Raw genomic sequence first — 8,710 nt, 5'->3', positions numbered from 1 at the left:
ACCAGCAGTTATCTTGTATTTAGTGCTGATTAGGCAAGTCACCTTAATGCCACAGCAAACAAGGCGCACCAATTTCAGTAAGAAGCAGTTCAGATATGCATGCACTATAAGCCTTTAACCAGAAATTCCCAGCTCAGAAGGGCAGAGTCCAGCCTCTCCTCCCACAAGAGTGCAGACCACGAACCCTCTTAATGTAAAATAACTGGCCTGAAAGCCCAAGTGCTTAAACCAGAATTAATACACATTTAGAATAACAGACACTGAGCCCTCAATCAGCAGTTCCCAACCTAGAAGAATGTAAGCTACCTGTTCTGCCACTACAGTGCAGACCACAAACCCTCTCAGTGCAAAACAACTGGTCCGAAGCCCAAGTGTTTAAACCAAAAGGCTTAGAATGAGTTACATCAAGCAACAATAAATACAATTGAGTACTTTTAAGATGATGCAAAAGTAAAATAAAGTAGGTAGAAACACAAGTACAGTAAAAGCAGATGACATTTTTTTTTCTGAACAAGTGCTGAGATCAAAGAAACAGATTTGAGTGCTGAAACTAGAAAACTGGCTAGTTATAAGAAAAAAAAAACTAAGCTAGAAGGCTTCCCTCCAACACAGAAGGGCTTGGGGGCTCAGAAGCCTACAAATAGTCTATACCACTTAACAGGAAAGGCAGGAAACAAGCTTAAATTTTTTTTTTTTTCTGTTTCCCAGATGCTCTCTTTGTACACAGTAGGAGTGCCTGAAATCAGAATATGATCTCACTGCACTCAGTTGAGTGAGCAAATGAGATGGGCCCAGAGGGAGTATCCAAACACAAATTTACAAGAGGGGCGGGCAGTTTCAAGGCCACTAAGATTAACACCAAAACAAAAACAGGGAGGGTCGGTGGGACTAACTGAAGAGCAGAGTCAAAACTTCCAGTTCAGTTAATATTCCTGCAACACGGTTAAAATCAATTTAAATACTGTATTTTTTTTAAAAAAAAGTGCAGATAAAGGTACTTAAATTCTCTTATACGTCCAGTTGAATACAGCAAGTTCTTAGCCGGCCAAAGCTGAGGTTTTTAAGCAGAAAATATTTCACACTGTACTACTTAAATAGGCAAGGACAGGAAATCAAAGAATGTGGCTACCCCCACACCTGTAATTACTAGCAAATAACAAAATTCAGCAAACACTGACTAACTTCCAGTTCAGTTAATATTCCTGCAACACAGTTAATGTTAATGTACTTCGCAGATAAAGATTCTAGTTGTCTACTGATGTACTATGTTCTTCATCTGTAACTATGTTTGTAATTAATTGCTGTGTTAATCAAATTGTTAATCGCTATGTAAATCCAATGTAACTACTGTCTGTATATTTTAACTGTGGAGCTTTTCTCCCCGGGCCTCCGCTGAAAATGGACCTACGTCCAGTCGGGCACTCCCGGTCAATAAATGTAAATAAATAAATAAATGTGACAAAATCTTGAAGGTTTAGGATTTTTGCATGGTACAGTTTGTACAGGTCTCTTTCTATCCCTAGAAGACTTAGGAGATTTTTCAACAGGTCGATAGCAATTGTTGGAGGGGTGATGGGAAAGTGAGGGGTACGTGGGAACATGGTTTTTGGAGATGTTATGAGTTGGTGAACTTTAAAAACTCGTAAAAAAACAAACTAAGTCCCAAAAAGATCCACAAAACAGCAAAAGGAGAGGGGAAATGACCAAATAATCCACTGGTACCTTCCAAGGAGTACTTTATTCAACATGAAAAACTCAAACGAACGTGAAATCCATCAAGCGCTTTCGCCTGAAATACTGTCAGGCTTTTTCAAGATATTCACAACTAGAACATGCCCTGCTTTAAATAATCCATTCAATAAACATAAATTGCAACTTATTAGCATCAATTAAAACAATCAAATCTAATTAAATAACTCATTAAATACATTTGAAAAAGGTTATATACCCATGCCTACTGAACAACCTAAGGGAATCAAATCGTTGGTATGCATTATACTTTAAAAATATTAAACGATACATTTCTTTACCTGAACTTTTTAAAGAAATGTTTTTTGTGTCATTTATTAATGTAAGTAATGAAAATAAAAATCTATATATACAAAAAAATCAAACTAGAAATAAATGTAAATATAAAAATGGGGAAATATTAACTAAATATGATATAAAAGGTGTATTAATGTCTGCTACTGTTAAAATGTAACTGTTAGACTACAAAAACATTTTTTCATACTCATAAACTTGCAATTAATCTTAAAATAGTAAAATCCACTAAAAAAGTATGTATATATGTAATTAAATATATATATCCAACAATGTATAAATACATAAATAAGTACTTGTAATTATAAATAATCCTTAGGATACAAAAAATATACATGTTTAGTAACTGTAATTGTAAAATATGTTCAATATAAAATTAATGTGCATATGAATTATAATAAATAAATAAATGTATTTATAATAAATACATGGATAAATATATTTAAATTTATTACATTAATTTAACTTAAAAACTTGTGTCGAGAGTGCTGAGAAATCTGTTAAAATCTGTTGTAATATGATTAAACAATATATGCTTATTACAATACAAAATTAAACAATATAAACTTTAAAAACTCCTTACAGGGTACTTTGTCAGAAATGTTGATGGAGCAAATTACTGTAACTAAGGAAATTCTTTTGAGCTGGGATATAGAAACTGAATTGTCTAGATATAGTAAGGCCTTACTAAACGTAATACTTTTAAAAATTGTTAAGAAATAGAAATCAGCAACTGAACTAAATTAACCATAACAGACTTACTGAATGTATTTAACAAGATAAAAGAACTGGAGATGGGAACATAAGAAAAGGGAAGGAGTAAATTACATAGAAATAAATGGAATCTGTGAGAACAACACATACAGAATAATGTTCAGGAGGAAAACTGAAATTTCCGGAAAGGCAGGACTTGAGCAATCTATGTAATAATAATAATAATTATTAAGAAAGAAACCATATATGTATAATAAATGAGCAAGAAAAAAATCTTTGTAATGGTTTGTTTTCTCTATTACTACTCTACATGTACCCATCACTGAGTAATACATAAAGTTAATAAAGATGCTTTATATATATATATATATATACATATATATATATATATATATATATATATATATATACATATATATATAGGTCTTACTTTGTTTCGTTGAATCTCATTTCACTGAATTTCATTTCACCCCGACCACTTCGCTGAAAACTCAAATTACTGAAAACTCATTTCACTGGATCTCATTTCACTGAACTGCACTTAGTATATATGGCACTGTGTATAGTACTGTAAGGTAAGTAAAAGGCATATGCCCTTTTTCCCACTGTAGTGCGATCCTGGAGTTAGTATATATAGTTGGGGAGTGTGGAGGATGTAGCCTTTCAACTTAGTTTGAGTACATATTGACTTCTGGAGATAGTCATTGGTGTTGTAACTATGCATGCCTATTGCTTAAAATGTATTGTTTTGAACTTTTTGGTAAAATAGAATATAAAACAAACAAGGTGGGGGGGCTATGTCCCCCACACCTCCAATGTGGGGGGCTGTGCCCCACCCTCCTAACTATATATACTAACTCCAGGATCGCACTACAGTGGGGAAAAGGGCCTATACCTTTTACTTGCCTTACAGTGCTCTACACAGTGACACATATATTAAGTACAGTTCGGTGAAATGAGTTTTCAGCAATGTGGTCAGGGTGAAATGAAATTCAGTGAAATGAGATCCAATGAAACAAAGTAGACCCATAAATATATATATATATATATATATATATATATATATATATATATATATATATATATATATATATATATATAGGTACACACACACACACACACACACACATATATATATATATATATATATATATATATATGTACATACATGCATATATATTTTTTAATATATCAATGACAGTTGTACTAATATCTTTCAGTTTAAGTATTTCAAGATAGTTTGAGTAATAGTCTACACATATCAGTTAAAGATCTTTAAAATACAACTTTTATCACACACACATATATATATATATATATATATATATATATATATATATATATATATATATAAATATTTCAAGCACGGGCATTAATGTCCTTGTAGTCTGCCAATATACCAGAACAGTTGTTCCCATAATAAGTGTCCAAGCTGTTCTTAACTGTTCTTAGCTGTTCTTAGCTGTTCTTAGCCTCAGTAAGAAACTGAGATGCCTCATAAAATCCTCCAAAGCTAGTTACGAAAATAAAATTGCCAAAGATTCCAAAGACAACCACAAAGCATTCTATAATTATGTCAAGAATCTAAATGGCAATGCTCAGATCTGCTCTGAGCTAAAACAGAATGGCATTAAATATACTGATCCGAAGGATATTGCCAATATCCTGGCAGATCGATTCAGTGCCAACTTCATCCCACTCTCACCCCCTAAATGGCCCATCTCAATACCGGAAGATTGCCAAATTCCAGTAATAACGGCCACACAGGTACAAAAAGCACTCTCTAAAGCCAAGAATACAGCATCCATGGGACCAGATGACATCCCGGGCTGTGTACTACATGAACTACAATATGAACTGGCACCTCACCTAAGTGTTATGTTTAATCATAGCCTCACCTCAGGTTTCGTGCCCACTGAGTGGCGCAGAGCTATAGTTATCCCAATCCACAAGGGGGGATCCACCTTGGATCCCGGAAACTACCGTCCCATCAGTCTGACAAGCCTTATCTGCAAGGCCATGGAGCGTATTATCATGGAACTTATAAACAAAGACATTGGCAACCTTCAAACACTGGACCCCACCCAGTTTGGGTTTGTGAAGGGCGATCTTGTCTCCTGAACCTGATTGACTTCTTTGAATCAGTCTCCAGAGCCATGGACAAGGGTAAGGTGGTCCACACAGCCTATCTAGACCTTGCCAAGGCCTTTGACACCATCCCCCACTCTGGAATCATAGATAAACTTACTAAGTTGGGCATTAATCCCTATGTCACCCAATGGGTTGCTAAATGGCTTACTGATAGAACCCACACTGTAAAAGTAGCCGACTCCAAATCCAGCTCCAGACAAGTGACAAGTGGAGTACCTCAGGGTTCAGTCCTGGGGCCACTCTTGTTTGGCATCTACTTCTCTGAAGTACAGGTCAACACTAAGGGACTCTGGCTAACAAAGTTTGCAGATGACTGCAAACTGGGAGCCATTATTGAATCCCAAATGATGTGGATACTCTACAAAAGGGCCTTACAGAAACAGATGTTTGGTGCCAGAGCCATGGGCTCAAGCTCAATGCCAAGAAATGTATTGTTATCCCCTTTGGGAAAAAACATGTATCCATGAATTACCATATAGGTGGCAGCACACTAAACACAGAAAGTGTGATAAGAGACTTAGGGACACAGGTGGACAGTGGTCTCACCTTCGATAACCACATCGCCACAACAGTCAGGAAATCCTTCTATGTGGCACACCTCATCACGAAGGGCTTTTCATCCAGAAAAAAGGAGGTCATTGTCCCACTGTACTCATCCCTCATTAGACCCATTATAGAATACAATGCCCCATTTGGTATGTACCTCTCAAGACATCTGCAACAACTGGAAAGGCCTCAGAAATACCTCACTAAAAGAATCACAGGCCTAAAGCAGATGCCCTATGCTGACCGCCTTAAAAAACTACAGCTATACTCTGTCACATATCGTCTACTCAGAGGCGATCTCTGCTTAACATACAAGGCCATGTCAAACCCAGAGCTGTTGGACATGCTACACTTAAAGAAATCCCAATCCCTCAGAGCTACACGCTCCAGGGATCTAAACCTTGTCATCACAATAAACAAAACATGTTGGAGGGATAGGTTCCTGACCCAGAGACTCCCCAGACTCTGGAATAGATTACCCATACATGTCAAGCAGAGTGCCTCTTTGGACCTCTTCAAGAGGAACCTTGACGATTGGATGGGAGAAAGGAAATTCACCCCAGAGATCACGTCAGTCGCCCTGCTAGACAGGGGTCCAGGAAAGTAAATAATGTGGGAAGAAATATTCAGGGAATTGTTATGGCTAGGCTTGTATAGGCCCTAGGGCTGATAGCCTAGTACTAACCTATGAACCTATAAAACTATCTAAACTAGTGCTTGTTTTAATGTAATTTGGTAGTCTATTCCATGTATCAGTTGCTCTCTCAGAAAATCAATTAGTGTACTTCTCATTCCCATAGAATCTTTTACACAGGTTGTCTGATTATTCTCTACTACTTTTTGATAACCTGAAACATTCCCAGAGGTAGTTGTTTTTAAATGCCCCATATACCTGAATAAGGTTTCCTCTTAAATAGCTACATGAGACACTGTACAACATCAGATATTTTAGTCATTCATAATAAGTAAAATTTTCACATCCATGGATGCCCTTGATCATACCTGTCAACCTGGAGACATCAAATATTCAGACAAAGTCCGACGAAAAATAGGTACACATCTGTGTGCTGATTAACATAACATTTGCATACATAATTATGTAATCCGCACCCACTCCAATGGAATTGTGGGATGCCAATTTTCAAATACAAACTGAAGAACAGACAATCAAAATATGGCCCCAGACCCTGTAGTAAATGGTACCCATGTTTTTAATGTGTAGCAATGATGTTCACTGGGAAGGGAGAAGATGTTGAATGTTAGGATTTTGTTTCTGGTGACTTGCAGTATATGGGTTTTGTGGTAAAAGTAGGGCATTTAATGGTAGGCAATATTCTAATCTTAGCAAAATAATATTATCATTTGCTAGCACCTCCAAAAGTCATTCTCTGTAGCCTACTGATCAGTGGCGTAGCTGGAGTTTATGCTGCCTAGAGCTGTCTTTGAGTTTGCCGCCCTTCCCCCCATAACATCATGGTTGAATGGGCCCCCCCATACACAGCCCCCCCCCCCGCAGCCATTCCAATGTCCCATTACTTGGCTATTTTGCCCCATTTACCATAAACACTGTAATGTGCATACTGCTTTACTTCTACAATGATTATTTGGATTTCATTTAAAATTTTAGTTTACATTTTCTAGCACAAACACTAATAGACATTGGCTAAACAAAGCAATACAGTCTCACAATGAAAATAGACTTAGCATTAAAAGTTCTCTGCTCTTTAAACTCACATTCATTGAAACTGCATTGAAACCCACATTCAAAGAAAATGCATGTGGCCAGTGTGGATAAAGATTACCTTTGGGCTGTTTTCAAATCATTGGCCTCTTGCACATGAAACATATGTGTGTTCTTTGATGGACCTTCCTGACTGCATTAAATTATATTCCTTGTACAATAGAGCACACCTGTTAGAGCGTGTTTTAAATTTATTGTTTTGAATTTTTTCCAGTAAGCAATGAAACAAAATGCATGAACCAATAATGACAAAACTGCTCAATTCAGAACATTCCCATCATAAAAGTCTACTCAAACCTCTACAGTCCACCAGTATCAGTAAATATGCACAATCTCTGCAAACGTAAAAGTCATCTAAATAATTCCATATTAAAGAGATCTAGACTATAACTAATGAAGAGTAAAGTAAAATGAGCGTACCTCCTAATGCTAAAATGCAGCTATCAGCAACAAGTAAAAACAGTACTCAAAATGAAGCGCTGTACAACAATGGCCAATGAAGTTTGATTCTCTTGAGAAATAGGTAGTGTAATTAAATGATATAAAACTTATAAAAGTGCAGCATATACATAAAGACTTGCATGAATCTCCAATGCTTCAATTAAATGCACTTACAAGATATCCACGCTGTGAATGCAGTTACACTGTAGTGAAAAGATGGTTTCAAGGTGTCCAGTCTTTCAAATCTGATATACAAAGTATCCACACTGAAGATGTAGTAGCTGCTGTAAAACTGTAGCAAACTGTAATTACAACTTAATCAATCAAACAGTTCAAACAGTTCAAATAAGAGCTTCTGGCTTTAGTGGCAGTTAGAATCCTTTTATTGTAGAAAAAAATTATTAAATTATTCATGTCATGTTAAAATCTTTGTATAAAATAAAACAGTCCCTCTGTATTCCAAACAACAATAATGAATAGGTTGCTGCTAGCAAACAACTTTATATTTCATTGTTTCATCTTCAAATAAAGTGCCTTGAGGAATAAATTGTCTATGTTACATTAAAAAAATGATAAGCTAGCAATATTGCAATAGGAAGTGGATGGCAAACTGATAGCAGGTTCATAGTTACTAGGTATCCCTGCCAAAGAGAACATTCTCAGGATGACAGCATCCACCCCCTTTGAAAGTACAACACAATACAGTATCACTCAGCAATCCATCTGCATACTGTGGGAGTAGAACCCACAGCCTTCTGCATCAAAAGCAAGTATTTTACCTATTGTGCTACTAATAACACAGAGTTGGCATAAACATCACTAAATTTCTCTCCCCCTGAAGAACTATGCAGCACAAGAAATCTGGGAAAAGTTAAAATTTATTGGGGGGGATCAAAGGCCAAAAACCAGGGACATATTTTAAACATTTCTTCTATAATTTTAGAAAAGCTGCTAGAATAAAATGTTTTGTGTTACCATGTGATTACTGAAAGATAGGAAGACTGAAACTTAAATGGCTATCATTATTTAGTAAATTTAGTTCTCAATTCTCACCGATTTGCCAAAAAACCACAC

The sequence above is a fragment of the Protopterus annectens genome, chromosome 3.part0 (assembly GCF_019279795.1).
Source record: "Protopterus annectens isolate FY-2018-M chromosome 3.part0, PAN1.0, whole genome shotgun sequence".
Taxonomy (NCBI): Eukaryota; Metazoa; Chordata; order Ceratodontiformes; family Protopteridae; genus Protopterus; species Protopterus annectens.
This window is presented reverse-complemented; position numbering follows the sequence as displayed.